Source organism: Heliangelus exortis, chromosome Z (genome assembly GCF_036169615.1).
Source record: "Heliangelus exortis chromosome Z, bHelExo1.hap1, whole genome shotgun sequence".
In the NCBI taxonomy this organism is placed as follows: domain Eukaryota; kingdom Metazoa; phylum Chordata; class Aves; order Apodiformes; family Trochilidae; genus Heliangelus; species Heliangelus exortis.
The window spans coordinates 2,718,035-2,736,760 of record NC_092454.1 but is presented as its reverse complement, the minus strand read 5'-3'; the positions used below and the strand labels follow the sequence as shown (position 1 = coordinate 2,736,760).

Sequence of the window (18,726 nt, the reverse complement as noted above, 5' to 3'; positions counted from 1 at the left end):
GGGCTGGAGCAGCTCTGCTGGGAGGAGAGGCTGAGGCAGCTGGGATTGTTCAGCCTGGAGAAGAGAAGACTCCATGGGGACCTCAGAGCTGCCTTCCCATTCCTGAAGGGAACCTCCAGGAAGGCTGCAGAGGGACTTTTCCCAAGAGTGCCCAGCAAGAGGAGAAGGGGAAATGGTTTGAAAGTGCAGGAGAAGAGGTTGAGGCTGGATGTGAGGAAGAAGTTCTTCAGCAGGAGGGTGCTGAGACTCTGGAACAGATTGCCCAGAGAAGCTGTGGCTGCCCCCTCCCTGGAGGTGTTCAAGGCCAGGTTGGATGAGGCTTGGAGCATCCTTGTCTGGATGAGAGGTGTCCCTGGGCATGGCAGGGAGCTTGGAGGAGATGAGCTCTGAGCTCCCTTCCCACCTCAGCCATCCTGTGGTTCACCTGCTGGTACCACTGTTGAGAAACCCCTCATTGTTGGCTTGTTTTCTTTTTAATTCTTGCTGCTTTTTTGTTTGGGTTTTTTTTTTTTATGGTTTGTTTTTATTGTTTTTTTTTTATAATTCCAGAGAAGTTGGATGAGCTGAGCTCCCAGGTCCCTTCCAACCATTCTACAATTCTATGATGATCTCAGACACAACCAGGACAAATCCCTGACAGCAGCAACTCAAAGCCATCACCTCACACCTCTGCAAAGCCAGAGATAAAGCTGCCCTAGCTGGGACAACCTCCCTCCCCTGCCTGCCCCAGGGACCTGCAACCCTGCAGGAACAAGCAGCACACCCCACACGTGCTCTGCTGCTGGACCAGCAGGATGAGATCCTATCAACCCCTTCTCTTCTCCACATCCAAGTGCCCCGAGGCAGCGTGTGAGCCCTGCTCCTGCTCAGCAATGCACAAGGGGTGAGTGGACTTGATGCTCTCTGGAGGTCCCTCCTAACCCAATAACCCAAGACACACCACCCTTGATGGCCTTGATGAAGACAACATGCTGGCCACAACCCGGTGGTCTGAGCCCACCCGTGCCCAGGGGGATGTGGGCTAGTGGCCAGGCCTCGTGTTTTTTGCCCCACTGAATGCACATGGGGCAACCACCCCAAAGCAAAGCAGCCAAAGGTGGCTCCAGGATCTCCAAGGTCTTTCAAGATCCTAGTCCTGCTTGTTTGTGGGAATTCTCCCACCATCAGCAACAGAGACAGAGCTGGCTCCTGGTTCTCCTTGCTACCAGAAAGAGGGAGTATCATCTCAGCCTTTCTTCTGAGTCCCTGCTCTTCCAGCCAACTCCTGTTGCTCCTGGAGATCCACTGGAAAGGAAACCAGGAGCCTGGCAAGCCCCACAGCTCCCCACTCACCCTCTCCTTCCTCCTGGACACCAAAACAAATAAAAAATAAATAAATGCAAAGACCAACCAGCTTAGGTAAACAAGCCACAGCACCTCCTCCCAACCAGGGAGAGCTGAGGTCTAATTAAATAAATGAAACAGATTCAGAAGAAGGGGGGTTTTCCTTTGAGCTGGTCATGAGGAGATGAAAAGCACAGCAAGACCCAGCTCCCTTTTCACCAGAGCACTGAGAAACAAGTGGCACAGACCCAGCAGGGCTTAAAATACAGGGCAGGGCACACCCTTCCCTCCAAACACACCTGCCACTTTTATTTTTTTTCCTCCCCTCCTTTTTCTCTCCCACATCCTCTCTGAAAAAGCCAAACTTCATTCAGTACAGAACCAAACTATTTCCTTTTTTTTTTTTTTAATTCTAGTATTTCCTTTTTTTTTTTTTTTTTTAATAAACAATCATATGGGAGTGGGGAGGGAAAAGGAAGCCCTGGAGCATTTCAGACACAATAAAAAAATAATAATAATTTTTTTAAAAAAGTATGATTAAAACCAAAAAGCATAAACAAACAAACCATGTTACCCAGAATAATGACTCTGGGGAAAAGAGCCAAAAAAATTGTATAAGCTTCTGGAGCGTGGCAGGAGAGGAGAACAGAGAGTCCTCACTGCCAAGGAGAATGTGCTGCTGTGGTGGGATGATCCCTGGGACAGCCAGGATGCTCTGGGTGAGCCAGGAAGCAGGAAGGTTTCACAGAGATTTAGCTGCCTAAATATGTTTTTAGGCACTTGGTTCAGGTAAATGGCAAAGCCCCTGCATAGGTAAACACCAACCCTTCTAATATGGTATAATTCCCCCTCTGCTCCACTCTGGGGAGACTGGGTCCAGTCTCCCACTCCCAGCACTCCACTCTGGGTGCTGGGTCCAGTTCTGGGGTCCCCAACACCAGATGGAGATGGAGCTGTTGGAGTGAGTCCAGAGGAGGCCCTGGAGATGCTGGGAGGGCTGGAGCAGCTCTGGAGCCAGGCTGAGAGAGTTGGGGTTGTTGAGGCTGGAGAAGAGAAGGCTGCAGGGAGACCTTAGAGCACCTTCCAGTGCCTGAAGGTGGCCTAAAAGAAAGATGGGGACAGATTTTTTTAACAGGATCTGTAGCAACAGGACAGTGGAAACACCCCAAGTCAGGATGGATGGTGCTCTGAGCAACCTGATTTAGTTGCAGATGGCCCTGCTTTCTGCTGGACCAGGTCCCCCTGTGTTGGTACCCGGGACTGCCCCAAGACATGTGCAGGGCCTTGTTGGGATTTCATGGGCCCACTTCTCAAGCTTGTCCAGGTCACTCAGGACAACATCCTGTCTCTCTGACAAGTCACCAGCACCACTCAGCCTGGTGTCACCTGCAAATACAAACCCCTCTGAGCTAGTCCTGCTTTACAGCCTCATCATTTGCAGCTGCACAGTGCAATATTCCACAGCCAAGACAAAGAGGGGCCACACAGGGTGGTCAGTATCACCCAGAACCAAGCTGAACAACAGGGAACACAGCGATGCACCCACTGCTCTAGGAAGAAAGTGATGGGGGAGGGATGCTTTGCACCCAAGGGTTTCCACTATGATGCAGCACCCAGGTCCCGAAAAATGACAGTGTGCAGGAGCCACATGGGAATGAGGAGGAGGATGGTAACGTGCAGCAGTGAGAGAGGGCCAAGCAGAAAATGCAGGCAGCACCAGCAGCCACACTCCTGAGACACTGACACTGCAGCAGAGAAGATAAATGAGAGGCCCAAGGCCACGCAGCGAGACCGTGTCCCCTCTACGTGACTTTCATTCCCTCCTCCAGCACGGGATCACTGAGGGATCCTTCAACAAAATATTATATTGCCCTCATGTTGTTCATTTTACACCCAGACACTCACACAAACAAATGCACGCTCCATTTTTGCCTCTTTCTTTCTCATCCTTCCAAAGGACGCCTCAAAACCTCTGCAAACAATGAGAAACGGGGGGAAAAAAAAAAAAAAAGTTCCTGTTTTTCTGCTGAAGGAGAACTGGTAGGGGTTGACTTGACTCCTGGAGCTGGGGCTTTGCAGGAAGCTGGATGCTGCTGCCAACAGTCCCATCTGGAAAACCAGTGCCTGTATTTACAACCACAAGCCAGGGAGATAACTGCAAATATTTCCTAGAAGCTGTACAAAAACCCACCCCGATAACTGCAACAGAAGCAGGGATGAATTAGCTGAAATCTGTCACTTTGGAGAAGTCACGCTGGAGGAGATCCATCCAGGTAATCCATCTTTCTGCTGGGTTATACAATGCCATGGTAATAGCCAGCCCGGAGGGATTTTCCTTCAGGAAAACTCAACTGTTACTAAAATGGTAACTTAATACCAAGCGAGAACTCAGCCGCCCTTACACTGAGGGATGAGCACCACAGGGAATAAAATATTGCAGTCCCCATTCAAATATTTTTTATTTGTAAGAGCAGAAATAAATAGACCTATCTGGAAGCTGCAAGGAGAGGAGGCTGAAATTAAAACAAAGCAAAAAAATCCTGTGTGCATCTACTCCTTCTTTGTCAGTTTTTTCCCTAATAAATAGCCCAGCACAGCAGTGCTGATGGGGAGGTGGGGTGGAAGAGGGACATTGTCCTGATGTTGTGGGGATAAAGGACACAAACCTGAGCGTAGTGATTAAATAAAAATAAAAAGGAATACTACGAAAAAAAAAAATAAATAAAAAGGAAGAGTAAGCAAGCAAACCAGAAAAGTTATGTAGCTAATAAAGGGCTCTATTGTGCCATCAATTTTTTAAGCTTTAATGATTTCGGGAGGAAGTTCAGCTCAGCAATCAATAGCACGATACAGGGAGGAGGGAGCTGCGGTGAAGGCTCCAGAAAAGGGGGGGGGGAGGGTGAGAGGAAAGGGGTTCCCTTTGCTCGGGGAAGAGAGGGGCTCCCGGGACCTCGCACGGACCGGCACCGGCACCGCTCCCCGTCCCGTTCAGCCGGCGCGGTGAGAGCTCCCCCTCCTGCCACACGGTGTGTGCGGCCAGGGGACAGCGGGGAGGGACATCGGGGGATGTAAGGGACAGATGCCAGCAGCGAGGGAAGGGGAAAAGCAACCCACACCGGCGGGAATGGGGGCACACGCTCGCCCCACGCTCCCGCCCTCGGGCTGAGCACATCCCGGGAATTCTCACCCCACGCGGTCCCCGCAGCTGGGCTGAGCACATCCCGGGAATGCTCACCCCAGGATGAACCCATTCCCGAGGATTTTCACCCCGTCTTCCCCCTACGTGTGAGCTGAGCACATCCTGGAGAACCTCACCCCACACTGAGTCCATCCCAGGGATGTTCACCCCACGGCTTCCTGCATCCAGGCAGAGCACATCCCGAGGATCCTTGCCCTACACTTCCCACACCCCAACAGAGCACATCCTGGGGATCCTTGCCCCACATTCCCCACACCCCAACAGAGCACATCCCAGGAATACTCACCCCATGCTCCCCACACCCCAAAAGAGCACATCCCAGGGATGCTCACCCTGTTCTCCCCACACCCTCATGGAGCACATCCCAGGGATGCTCACCCCATACTCCCAACACCCCAAAAGAGCACATCCCAGGGATGCTCACCCTGTTCTCCCCACACCCCAACAGAGCACATCCCAGGAATACTCACCCCATGCTCCCCACACCCCAACAGAGCACATCCCAGGGATGCTCACCCTGTTCTCCCCATACCCTCATGGAGCACATCCCAGGAATGTTCACCCCACATTCCCCACACCCCAAAAGCGCACATCCCAGGAATACTCACCCCATGCTCCCCACACCCCAACAGAGCACATCCCAGGGATGCTCACCCTGTTCTCCCCATACCCTCATGGAGCACACCCCAGGGATGCTCACCCCATACTCCCAACACCCCAAAAGAGCACATCCCAGGGATGCTCACCCCATACTCCCAACACCCCAACAGAGCACATCCCATGGATTCTCACCCCATACTCCCAACACCCCAACAGAGCACATCCCATGGATTCTCACCCCATACTCCCAACACCCCAACAGAGCACATCCCAGGGATGCTCACCCCTTACTCCCCACCCCATGCTCCCCACACCCTCATGGAGCACATCCTAGGGATTCTCATCTCCAAACCCACAGGTTCCCGGGTCAGTGGGGCCAGGGGTACACAGCCAGCCCCCCCGCTATGTCCCCCTCCTCCAGGCCACCAGCCGGGAGGACAGAGAGTCCCGTTCTGTGCCTGCTACGTACCGAACCGCATCGCCCAGGCTGGGTGCTGCCGGCGGGGAGGCGGGACACGGGGTTATCCGGGATGGGGTGGGGGAATCCTGCGCCAGCCCAAAAATCCTAAGTGAGAGGATGACACAGCGTGAAGCGTCTGAGGGGGACAACGAACGCCTCGCCCGAAGTGCCACCATAAACCCCACGCACAACCCACGACCGCCACCGAGTTCACTCGGGCTCGGGGAAGCAGATGGATAAATAACCGGGATTAAACCCACCCCAGGGCTCCCCAGAAGCAGGAAGGGGATGGGGGACACCGAGCCAGCGGGTCCCTGTCCCCAGCGCAACGTGTAGAAGAGCAGGGATGGGCTGGGCTGGCGTCACCCCCAATTAATTGTCTTAATTGCAATTAAAAGCTGATCCTCGTAAGTCAGCGGGAGCTGAGCAAAGCGCTCGGGATCGCGTCGGCTGCGGGGTGAGCAACCACAGGCAGCAGCAGCAGCAGCAGCAGCAGCAACAACTTCAGCGAAAGTTCGGCCACAATCCCTCTCCCCCCTCCCCCGAAATAAAAAAAAAATTAAAAAATTGAATCTAAATAATTAATCAACAAAATAATTAATAAAAATAAAAATAATTAATCCGCAAAAAAAAAAAAAGGGGGGGGGGGGGAATAGAAATAGCAGACCTGTAAGACAGGAATGAGGGGGAGAGCGGCTGATGCTGCCGCAGCTCGGGGACCCACCGGTGGTACCACCCCACCGGGAGAACCGAGCACCGGTACCGCGGAGGAGGGGGAGAAGGGGGGGGAGGGGGTACGTAGCCCCGTGAAGAGGGGTCCCCCGGGAAGAGGTGCCAAGGATATGGGGGGGGGACGACGGGACAAAGTCCCGTTTCCCGAACCCCGAGCCCCGTTCCCTCCCCCCCGCCGCCCAGGTACGGGATTGCGGTGGGGCTGAGTGGGAGGAAAGGTGGCTTTTAAATATATATATATATATGTATATTAAATAAAATAAGAGAACTTACCGCCTAACACGGAATTACAAGGGAAGGAGCGCCGGCGGTCAGAGAGCGGGGAGGGGGGGGGAACATCATCCCCGCCGCCGATGGGGTGGGACGGGACGGGGCGGGACGGGGCAGCAGCGGTGCCACCTCGGGGAGGTGTCGGGAGGGGGTGGGGAGGAGGGAGAAAGGGGGGTGTCAGCTGAGGAATGGTCGGAGAAGACGCCGGGAAGGAGGGGGCAAACGCCGCGGACCCACCTGCCCGCCGGCAGCCGCCCGCCCCGTCCGAGGCGGCGCTGACCCGCGGCTCCCGGCGGCGGCTCCCGGCGGCGAGCGAAGGGCCCGGATGTCGGTAGCTCGCGCCCTCCCCTCAGCGCCGCTCCTCACAAACCCCCCCCCCCCCTTCAACCACCGCCGCTCCACCCCCGCCGGGAAGAGAAGGGGGGGGGGAGATGGGGGGTGTCCGGGGGTCGGGGAAAGGGGGGTCCCGCTGTCCAGCCCGCCCCGTCGGGGCGCTGCCACGTGGGACCGGAGGGGGGAACCGGAGGGAACGGGGGGGGGGGAAGGAGGGAAAGAAGGGGGGGGGGGAGAGCGGTGCCCGCCCCTCCCTCCCTCTCCCTCCCCTCCCGCCGCCGCGGCGGGCTTGACAGGTCCACGCGACCAAACAAACCGCGGCTGATGGACGTGCGGCTCAGCCAATGGGGATGGAGGGGCTGGGCGGATCGGCCAATAGGAAGGTGGGAGGCGGGGCTTGCGGACGCCGGAGAGGAGCGCGGGGCGCCCGCTGCCCTTCGCCTCAGGGGCTGCCCCCTCCCCACCCCCCCCCCAGTCTACCCTCGTCCGCCATGCCCTGCCCGCCCCTCACCGCCATCCCCTCGCCCATCCACCGCCATCCCTTCATCTCGCCTCCCTCACGACCATCCGCCGCCATCCCCTCGCGGCGCTCCCCTCACCGTCCTCAAGGGACGGCCGCGGGGGTTGTTTCTGGAGTGGGGAGGTGGGGGGGGGGGGGGGGGGGAGGTGGAATGGCGGCGGGAAGTGGCGTCGCGATCATCCCCTCAGCCCCCCCTGAGGGAGCGGAGGGAGAACCTGGCCCGCAGCCGGGCCAAGAGTTGAGGGAAGTCGATGGTGTTGGGAAAGGGGTAAGATCCTCGGCATCCATCTTCCAGCCACTGCTCACCGTCCTTCATGGCCGATGAGGGGGTTGGCTGCATGGTCTGCTTGGACTGTCAGGTAATTCCAGGCAAAAAAAAACCCCAAAAAACCCCAAAATACGGTGGCAACGCTTCCCGAACATCATCCTGCTGTGAGGTTCCAGGGGGAATGGGACACATCTCAGGGCATTGTCCCAGGCACCTCAGGGATCCAGAAGATCTGGACCTTCTCTAGGAGCCTTTCCCAATTGCTGTTGTCCATCTGAATTCTCCAGTGAACTGGGAAAGATGAGATAAAAGGAATAAGTGGTGTATGATGGTGGTGAGATTTCCCAGAGAGGTGGGAGATGCCCCATCCCTGGAACCATCCCAGGTCAGGTTGGATGGGGCTCTGAGCAACCTGATCCAGTTGGAGATGTCCCTGGGGTTGGACTGGATGGTCCTAAAAAGTCCCTTCCCAAACCATTCTGGGGTTCTGTGAAAGGGGATTTAAGATAAGTTTTTCTTCTGAAAAAACAAACAAACAAGCCAACCACAAAAAAAAACAACCAACTTTCCACCAAGCATCGTTTTTGGTGTTGGATCACTAGCTTAGGGTGCCACATGCCCTGTGCCCCTGAAGCTAACCTGACAAAACTTGAGAGATGATCCCACAGCACTCGTCAGCCTCTTCAGGGTTGGGCTGTGAGGGAATAAAATCTGACTTGCAGAGAAAAATGCACCTAAATCCTCCTCACGCCATAAAATCAAGATAGCAGCAACTTTCCTCTCTACATTGGTCCCAAAACGGTGATTCTAAAAGAAGAAAAAGAAATATCAAGGTCCTGACAGCAGGAGTAGTGAGGTTTGGTTTGTTGTTTTTTGTTTTGGTTTGGGTTTTTTTGTTTTCTGTGGCTGTTTTCTTTGGCAGGCTGTTGTTTGGGGTGTTTGGGATTTTCAAGATATTATTTTTAAGTCAGACCTAGCCAAAATCACAATTTGTTTTTTATTTCATCTGGCAGGCTACCCCATCATCAGGCTTCCCTGCTTTCCCACCAGTCCCCCAGTACAGTCGGCACGATGCTGAGTCATGGAAGAACCCTCTCAGCTTAAGCCTTGAGTCTTGGAGTCTTCACCCTCAACATCAGCTGTTCGGTGGGGTGTCCTCCCAATGCATGTTTTAAAAAAATTCCACCCTATCTGCATGCTGTTTTCCAGGATTTCTGTGGTGGGGGCAGCAAACTCGTCAATTGTTTTCAATGAAACACTCAGGGTCTGACTCTGAATGCCCAATTTAACCCCATAATTCTCTGTTTTCGATGGAAATCTTTTATTTTTAGATTTAAGGGGAAGGTTTTGATTGGAAAGTGTAGGAGCAGCTGCTGTGACTTTGCACTGCTGATGGAAGACTGTGTGTTCCCAACAGGAAGCTGAAGCAGGATGTGGGGATACCCCCCAAAGAACCACAGGGAGCTTCTGCTTGATGTAACAGTGAGTGCTCTGTATCATCTGGGTTGGGAAAGGAAGGATCATAGAATCATGGAATGGTCTGGGTTGGAAGGGACCTCAAAGCTCCTCCATTCCCAACCCCTTTCCATGGGCAGGGACACCTCCCACCAGCCCAGGTTGCTCCAAGCCCCATCCAACCTGACCTGAGACACTGCCAGGGATGGGGCAGCCACAGCTTCTCTGGGAAACCTGGCACAGGGGCTCAGCACCCTCAAATTCAACAATTTCTTCCTCATCTCCAACCTCAATCTCCTCTCTTCCAGTTTAAGACCATTCCCCTTTTGTCCCATCCCTCCCTGCCCTTGTCCCCAGTCCCTCCCCAGCTTTCCTGGAGCCCCTTCAGGCACTGGAAGGTGCTCTAAGGTCTCCCTGCAGCCTTCTCTTCTCCAGCCTGAACAACCCCAACTCTCTCAGCCTGGCTCCATAGAATATTTGGGTCAGAGGGATTAATAATTTTTTTTATTTTTTAATACAATCAACCCAGGTTGCTCCAAGCCCTCATCCAACCTGACCTGAGACACTGCCAGGGATGGGGCAGCCACAGCTTCTCTGGGAAACCTGGCACAGGGGCTCAGCACCCTCAAATTCAACAATTTCCTCCTCATCTCCAACCTCAATCTCCCCTTTCTCTCCAAGTTTTAACCCATTTCCCTTCTCCTCTCCCTACCCCCCCGTGTCCAAAGCCCTCCCCCAGCTTTCTTGGAGCCCCTTCAGATATTGGAAGGTTGCTCTGAGCTCACCTGGGAGCCTCCTCTTCTCCAGGCTGAACAACCCCAATCCCTCAGCCTGGCTTCCCAGGGAGGTGCTCAGCCCTCTGAGCATTTGAGTGCCTCTCCTCTGGACACCTTCCAGGAGCTCTGTGTCCTTGTTATGAGGATGCAAGGAGTGAGAAACCATAAAGGACCAGCAGCCCTTTTTCTATCCAGAGGAGGGATGTCATTCAGCTGCAGAAGCTCTCCATAGATGACAGAGAGGACTTTCCCTTCTGGAAACCCCACAAGTTTTATCTTCTGTAGATCCAAAGTTAGCAACCTGATTATTTTTAAAACACCAATCTCACACCAAACACACTTGACAGGAACAACGTGATGCTGCCCCCTGATCTCCTCAGTGCAGGCTCCTGTTTTCAAAAATCCATTGAGGTGATGCCGTTTTGTGTTGTTTTTTTGTTTTTTTTTCCCAAACATCCAAACTGACTGTAGCAAAAGCCTCTTGGAGAGAGTGTGTGACACAGGACAGAGGAGCCCTGCACGCCTTTGTCTGGCAAACACTCAGCAGCACAGCAGCTGAGAGGCTATGAGGGAGGACAGCTCTCAACAGGACACATCAGCAGACAGAAAGTGCCACTGGGATCTGTTTGGGATTGTTTCCTCCTCCTGCCCAGCCACAGGCAAACTTGAGATGGGACCAAAGCAAAGAAGACCTTGCCCTGAGATTAGGAAGGGACACAACAAAAACTTCACTTTTCCCACTCCTCTTAGCATCTGGATGTGTCAGGGTGGGTGCTGAGTGCACTAATTGGCTTTAATTACCCTGAGCAACCTCACCTCCTCCCAAGCATCTTTCACTCATCAGTTCAGAGGCTCCACTCAAGCTCAGGGCTGTGTACCTCACGTCAGCTGTGTTGTAGGAGCCCCTCTTTGTAGTCCTACCCAGGGTCCTGTGTCTTGGGCTACTGTCAGACCTACACTGTAGCCTTATTCCTGCTGTTCCCAAGTGGACCCTGGACCCAGTTCATCCCCTCCCCTTTCCTGGGACTCTCGACAGCTCCTTTTTCCCAGCATTTAACCATGCCAACCCTCTTTAGATCCGGTGGGAATACATCCTGGCCAGCCAGGACACTGCCTGTGCTGTGGTCATTCTTAGCACTTGGCTCACCTTCCCTTGGCAGGAAGGATCACTGAACCTGAATGCCCCACAGCACCTGGGAAGAGTTGTGTGAGCACCCTGCTCCCAGACCACGTTCCCTCCCTACCTCCCCAAGGCAGCTCCTGTGGCTCTTGGACTTCTCAGGACCTTGGGGTGTGGTTTATAGGGTCAGGAAGATGTGGGCACCCTGGACTGACTGCCACGTTTGTTCCACTTGTACTTATGGACATCTTTGGTCAACTGGAGAGCTCTCAGACATTTTCCCAGAGTTTTTTTTTGAGGTGCCAAGTTTCTCCCTTCCTAAGAGAAGTAACTCATCTCTGTTGGAGCAGGCTGAGCTCTGGCATTTGCTTGGAATCTGAGTGAGAGTGTGGGAATTGTCAGGAGGGGTAGGTGCTACCTCATCTTCATGCACATAACCCATAGGAAATTGTTACTTTAAAGTGGTTGATAGTGGTTTTGTGGAGCAAGACATGCCCTGCTTTTGCAGGCCTGGATTCATACTGCTTAATATGCCATGAGATGGAGCTCATGGAATTATTCACCTGGAACAAGCTCTCCAGGTGCTCCCTCTCAGCAAGTGTGTCATGGTTGCTTCAGTCTCTCTGTGTCTGTTCTCCATCCCAGCTTTGCAAGGCCCTGGTAGGGAAATTCCTAAGCCTGGAGCTTGGAAGAATGACACCAAAGCATGTGTGGGGCTCCTGCCAGGATCAAGACTCTCTCAGTCTGGACTAGGTCCAAGCTGCATGGGGCAGAGTGTGATACAGCTCAGTCTGCAGATATCAGCCAGGAACCTGTTGAGGAGAACAAGCTCTGGCAACCAGCTCCACCTTGCAGGAGAGAAGAACCTCACTCCCAACATGTTTCTGGAAGGGGCTGCTCAATTCCCAAATGCTTGTTCTCTGAATTTATGTCACCACCCCCATCAGCAGTGATGGAGGTGTTGGACTTTCTGAACACAATGTTCTGCCCATTCGAGTGCTCCTGCTCATCTGAAAAAAATTTCATGGTCTTTTCTCCTATCATTGCAACATTATTTGTCTTACTCCAATAACCTGGTGACTGATTTTAGTCTGGAGATGTCAGTTCAACAGATGGCAAAGCTCCATCAGACTCTTTCCTACTTTCTTTACCTAATTCTACTCATTCCCCTTGGAGTTACCCTGGGGTTTTGGTCAGTTTGGGTGGGATTGTCCTCAGATGGAGGTGATCCTTGGAGAAGAGGTGGGAGTTGAGAGCTGCTTTAGCTGGGAGGGGGGCAGCCCAGAGGAAGAGCAGCAACCCTCTTGGGCCTTGGGAGCTCTCCACTCAACAATGATCTAAACTCCCTTGTCAGAGCAGAGCCCTCATCATCCCAAGGTTCATGCAGCAGGTTGGATGGGGCTTGAAGCAGCCTGGAAGATGTCCCTGCCCCTGTAAAGGGTTAGAATGAGGTCATCTTGAATGTCCCAACACAAACCATTCCATATTATTGTGGCTATTCTATATAAATATTCCATATAATATATATATTCATATTTATTATATGAAATCTTGCTTACACCTGCAGCTCTGGTCCTCCCAGTACACCATGAGGAAGAATGTTTGGTAGACTTCAGGCTCCTCTGGCTTGTGGAAGTAAAACCTGCTCAGGCACCAAGGTGGACTCAGTGCTGGGCTGTCCTTCACAAGGACATAAATTTTTGCCATCATTCCTGGAACTGGAGTATGTGTCTCCCAAATGGGAGAGCTGGGATGATGAATACCTGGGTGACCTAACACAGTTGTGGAATCATGGAATCACAGAATGGTTTGGGTTGGAAGGGACCTCAAAGCTCCTCCATTCCCAACCCCTTTCCATGGTCAGGGACACCTCCCACCAGCCCAGGTTGCTCCAAGCCCCATCCAACCTGACCTGAGACACTGCCAGGGATGGGGCAGCCACAGCATTGCTGAGACTGAAGGGGCAAGGAGAGAAATCCACAGGAAGGAGACTCCAGAATGAGGCCACCCAACTGATTCCAGTTGCCAGCTGCTCATAAATGCAGTGGATTTCCCCCCCAGATGAGCCCTGTTCATCTCATTTCCCAGGTGAAAGTCAACATCTGAGCCTGCAGGATGTCATTTGGTTGTGGAAAAGTGATTGGTTCCATCAGGCCCATCTGAAGGAGAAGCCTGGGCCACTGAACACACACAGATCATGGAATGGTTTGGGTTGGAAGGGACCTTCAAGATCATCCATTCCCACCCCCTTTCCATGGTCAGGGACACCTCCCACCAGCCCAGGTTGCTCCAAGCCCCATCCAACCTGACCTGAGACACTGCCAGGGATGGGGCAGCCACAGCTTCTCTGGGAAACCTGGCACAGGGGCTCAGCACCCTCTCTTTAAATATTTTTTTCCTAAGATCTCATCTCAATCTCCCCTCTCTCATCTTAAAACCATAACCCCTTGACCTATCAACTCCACACCCTTATCAAAAGTCCCTCTTTCCCCAGGACCTTGAGGACATAACGAGCTCAAACTACTCAGCCAGGCTTTGCCAAGGTGACCTCTCCCTGGTACAGTGACTCTCCTGAGCTAATGCTTAACCTCTGCATCACATCCACCTGGCCATCTGCAGTATGGTCAGGTGTCCTTTCACTTTGTCACCTCTTTGTCACCCTTGGGTCTCTGTTTCCAGTGTGCTGTTCAGAGGCCACGATGATGCTGATGATGTCCCTGGAGATGCAGGAAGGTTCCTGTGAATCCAGAGCCAAATCTGATTTCAGATCAATGCACCAACTCCTCAGATGCATTACCACAGCAACACAGGGCAGCAAGGAACCTGTCCTGATATGTGCAAGGAAGGAATTGAAGCAGGAGAACCCCCCAAATCCTGCTTGAGAAAGCTGCCTGCAAGCAGGGAACCCTTGCATCCCATTCTGAGCAGCTGAAAGCTTCAGCAGCAGTCGAGCTCAAGGGGAATGTGAGGGGTTACAGACACTTGTGAGGTGACAGGAGGTCCTGGGCCAGGTCCTGAGCACCTCCTGTGGACTCCATCCAGCAGAGCTGACCTGATGGAAGTGGGAGCTGAAGCTGGCACTGGATGCTTGACTTGAAATGGCCGAGGGACTGAACAGATGGCTCCTCTTTATTTGCATGCTACTTGGATTTGTGAGTCGAGCAGAATAACTTAATTTTTGACATTTGCTTCTCCTCAGAGCCCAGCAGAATTTTTGTTGTCCTGGCATTTGCATGAAGGATGTTGCTTTAGGCACAAAAACCCATCCTGGCTTTAACCCTAAAAGTGGCCAAAATAGGCAGGAGCCATGATCCTCCCCAGCTCTTTCGTAGGCTCTGCCAGGGGATATCTCACTTACACAATGACCAAGGAATCAGGGGAAAACATTCATTTGGGGCTTGTGGAAGGAAGGGGCAGGGTCGAAGTTAAACTGGACTGGAAAATCTCTCATTTGTAGGCCTGAAATGAGAGACTTGTTTGTGGGTGAGGTTTACCTCCTATTAAAAATACCCATCTGAAGCCTGTGCAGTTAGTCTGGAGCACGGGGGATAAATTTAGTAGAGTCCTGTTCCTGCTGACACAAACTTCAGTGAAAATAATATGCATGACCAAGGCACAACATCTGCAAGCCAATTAAAAACCTGGCTGATCACACCCAAGATGACATTTGCCATGACTGGTGTGTCTGTGTGCCACCCCATTGAGAGGGGATAAAAAAAAAAAAAACAACCAGATCCTGCAGGGCTGTCCAGCCTCCTCCTATCCCCATGACACCTAATGGGGATTATTTGATAACTTGAGTCCTAGGAGCATGTCACATCCGTGTTATTCATGGGTTTGATTGTGGATCAGTAATAAAAGAGGCACTCAAATGCTCAGAGGGCTGAGCACCTCCCTGGGAAGCCAGGCTGAGGGATTGGGGTTGTTCAGCCTGGAGAAGAGGAGGCTCCCAGGTGAGCTCAGAGCAACCTTCCAATATCTGAAGGGGCTCCAAGAAAGCTGGGGGAGGGCTTTGGACACGGGGGGGTAGGGAGAGGACAAGGGAAATGGGTTAAAACTTGGAGAGAAAGGGGAGATTGAGGTTGGAGATGAGGAAGAAATTGTTGAATTTGAGGGTGCTGAGCCCCTGTGCCAGGTTTCCCAGAGAAGCTGTGGCTGCCCCATCCCTGGCAGTGTCTCAGGTCAGGTTGGATGGGGCTTGGAGCACCCTGGGCTGGTTGTACTAAAAAATGTATTAAAATATGTATTTAAAAATGCATTAAAAAATTTAAAAATTTATTAAACTCCCCTTCCCCAAATATCCTATGGAGTCAGGCACAGGGAATTGGCATTTTTTAGCCTGGAGAAGGCTGCAGGGAGACCTTAGAGCACCTTCCAGTGCCTGAAGGGGCTCCAGGAAAGCTGGGGGGGGACTTGGGACATGGGCAGGGAGGGATGGGACAAGAGGGGAATGGTCTTAAACTGGAAGAGAGGAGATTGAGGTAGGACATGAGGAATAAATTGTTGAATTTGAGGGTGCTGAGCCCCTGTGCCAGGTTTCCCAGAGAAGCTGTGGCTGCCCCATCCCTGGCAGTGTCTCAGGTCAGGTTGGATGGGGCTTGGAGCAACCTGGGCTGGTGGGAGGTGTCCCTGCCCATGGAAAGGGGGTGGGAATGGAGGAGCTTGAAGGTCTCTTCCAACCCAAACCATTCCATGATTCTCTGATTGAAAAGGCACAGGATAAGTGAACAAAGAAATTTTTTTTATTGTTTGGTTGTGTTGCATGACTAAGATTTAAGACTCAGCTTGGCCAACATAAACATCAGTATTTTCCCAAGGCTGTATTTGAAATCCTTAGCAGAAAGAGATGTTCAGCTCTGCATCTGCAATTCGAAGGGAAGTGTCAGGTGGTGTTAGGGAAACTGGTTGGTGGATGAGAGGCAGAGCAGCTGGAGCAGGGAGATCCTTACCCCTGAAGGTACTTTTCCAGAATGTTTCCCAGTTTTCGGCATCCCTTGCAATTCACTGTGATCCCCCTCTTGTGGCTATTCCAGTGCCTGCAAAATTTCCCTACCTCTCTCTGTCAAGGCTCAGTGGCAGGAACTTCCCAGCCAATGCAGCTGAAACAAGATGGCTTCAGAGCTTAACTGAGCTCCTGTGACCACCCTGGTGAGTACCAGAAGACAACCCAAATTAGGAGATAGTACACATCACCTCAAACCTCTCCTGTTGTCTGTTAAAAATCAAAATAAGCATCACAGGATGGCTGAGGTGGGAAGGGAGCTCAGAGCTCATCTCCTCCAAGCTCCCTGCCATGCCCAGGGACACCTCTCATCCAGACAAGGATGCTCCAAGCCTCATCCAACCTGGCCTTGAACACCTCCAGGGAGGGGGCAGCCACAGCTTCTCTGGGCAATCTGTTCCAGAGTCTCAGCACCCTCCTGCTGAAGAACTTCTTCCTCACATCCAGCCTCAACCTCTTCTCCTGCACTTTCAAACCATTTCCCCTTCTCCTCTTGCTGGGCACTCTTGGGAAAAGTCCCTCTGCAGCCTTCCTGGAGGTTCCCTTCAGGAATGGGAAGGCAGCTCTGAGGTCCCCATGGAGTCTTCTCTTCTCCAGGCTGAACAATCCCAGCTCCCTCAGCCTCTCCTCCCAGCAGAGCTGCTCCAGCCCCTGGAGCATCTTTGGGGCCTCCTCTGGACTCATTCCAACAGATCCATGTCCTTCTCCTCCTGGGGACACCAGACCTGGAGGCAGTGCTTGAGTCTGTTACCCCAGCAGCCTGAGTTACCAACCTGTCTGACCACGTGTAAGCTCTCTCCTGTTCTGAAGTCAAAGACACAGTGTAGACACCACTGGTGACAAGTTCAACTGACACATTTTCCTTCACCACAATAATTTGGTTCTGTTTGGTGGTGTCTTTCAGGTTTGATCTGAGCCCTGAGTGAATAAAACACAGATGGAGCACAGCAGCATTGTTTGGATGCTTGGAGAGGAATGTCCCCTGTGGAGCAAGGAGTCCATTGAGTTCTGACCTCGATGAGTTGGTAGCTTTGCAAGTGAGCCCAATGTTCCCATGGAGGTTCTTTGGGTCAGCAACCATGGTCTGGGCACCTGATTGTCTTTCCAGTGTCTTTGGGAAGGCCAAGATCCTCTGCAGATTGAATTACCAAGTGGCTGTTCAAGATGAGGACTTGCTCTTCTCTCTTCCTTTGGTGCTGCAAGGAGCTGGGACAGATGTGCTTGATCTCTTAGGACCCATCCACATCTTCAGATCCAACACTGAGACCTCTTTGAATCTCCTTGTAAGTTTTCACCTCCTGTTTTTGGTTTCAAGAACAAAATGCCCAGTGCTGAAGTAGCCTCTTTGTTGGAGGTGACACAAGCACATCTTGATGCTTCATTTTCATCCTAAATCTCCCTGAATGAGAACCACCACAGCACAGAACCCATCCACAGCTGAAACTCCCCTGTGTGGCTCTCAGCTGTGGGGCCATGGTGCCTGGTGGGAATCAGGAATTGCTCTCCCTCCCCTGGCTTTGCCCTCCCCTCCCTTTTCCTAGAGCAAAAGACCCTAAAGCTCCATCATCTTCAGACCATGCTCAGGGCAAGTCCCACACATTCAAAATTAGCAACAGAACAGAGCCCAGGATGTAAAGCCCTGGTCATTTGGCTCATGTTTTCATCAAACTTTAATAATTTGGGCAACAATTTTTCCATGCCAGATGTCTGCCCTAGGCTGGAATTCTCTGGAAAGATTCAACCAAACTACTTTGACTATTTCCAAGAACGAGGGGAAAGCTCAATGTTTTGTCCAGATTTTGGAAAAGAAATAATTCCACGAAACTGCTGTAAGAGAGAGAAAAAAAAAAAAGGCTCCACCTCATTGAAGAAAGAGCATGAAATTTGGTCCTGCTGTTCAAATGTGCCACTCGCCACTTCCAGGAAAGTGTGTTTCATTTTTTGAATTAATTTCTGGGCTCTGCAGATGGTTTTTTGTGTGTGCTCAACAGATCTGGTCACAGATTAACAGCTCTGTTCTCTGAGGACTATGTGCAGCAGGCAAAACCAGCCCAAGGCCACTGAGGTTTGAATGTGAAATAGCTGAATCCAATGCTGGAAATAAGAACTGGGGAAATGAGGAAAGCTGGGGAGAGCAGAGGGATCCAGAGGTGAGGTGTGGAGATGGGGTCAGAAATCAGGAGGTGCTTTTGGAGATCTCTTCATGAGTAGGATAGAAGGAGGAGGCTTTCAAAGCTCCTGTGAGGGGTACAGGACAAGGCACCCTCTGTTCCTCCTGAAATTCATCCCTTTGGTGGCAGGGGCAAAGCGACAAGAGTACTCATCATTGTGGTTGCCCCTTTCCTGGAAGTGCTGAGGGTCAGGTTGGATGAGGCTTTGAGTATTTACCTGGAGAAAAAAAAACCCACTGTGTTCTTTTTTGGACCCCTGACTACAAGAAAGAAATTCGGGTTCTGGAGTGTGTCCAGAGAAGGGCAAGGGAGCTGGGGAAGGGTCTGGAGCAGAAGTCTGCCAGGAGCAGCTGAGGGAGCTGGGGGTGTTGATCCTGGAGCAAAGGAGGCTGAGGGGAGAGCTTCTGGCTCTCTGCAACCCCCTGAGAGGAGGTTGGAGCCAGGGGGGGTCGGGCTCTACTCCCAAGGAAGAAGGGATGGGAGAGAAGAGGAATTGA

At 52.2% G+C, this 18,726-nt stretch overlaps 1 protein-coding gene across 2 annotated transcripts in view; it reads right to left on the bottom strand.

Moving 5' to 3' along the window:
• The window catches only part of ZBTB7C (zinc finger and BTB domain containing 7C), a 171,309-nt gene extending 164,352 nt beyond the window's left edge, over window positions 1–6,957 (bottom strand). The window contains exons 1-2 of one of the 2 annotated variants that reach the window (XM_071730707.1): window positions 6,588–6,957; window positions 5,592–5,687 (exon numbers count right to left, since the gene is read on the bottom strand). The gene's annotated coding sequence lies outside the window, so the exon portion shown is untranslated. The remainder of the gene's footprint in view (window positions 1–5,591; window positions 5,688–6,587) is intronic. The other variant, XM_071730708.1, reaches the window with a different exon arrangement.
• Window positions 6,958–18,726: the final 11,769 nt, after the last annotated feature.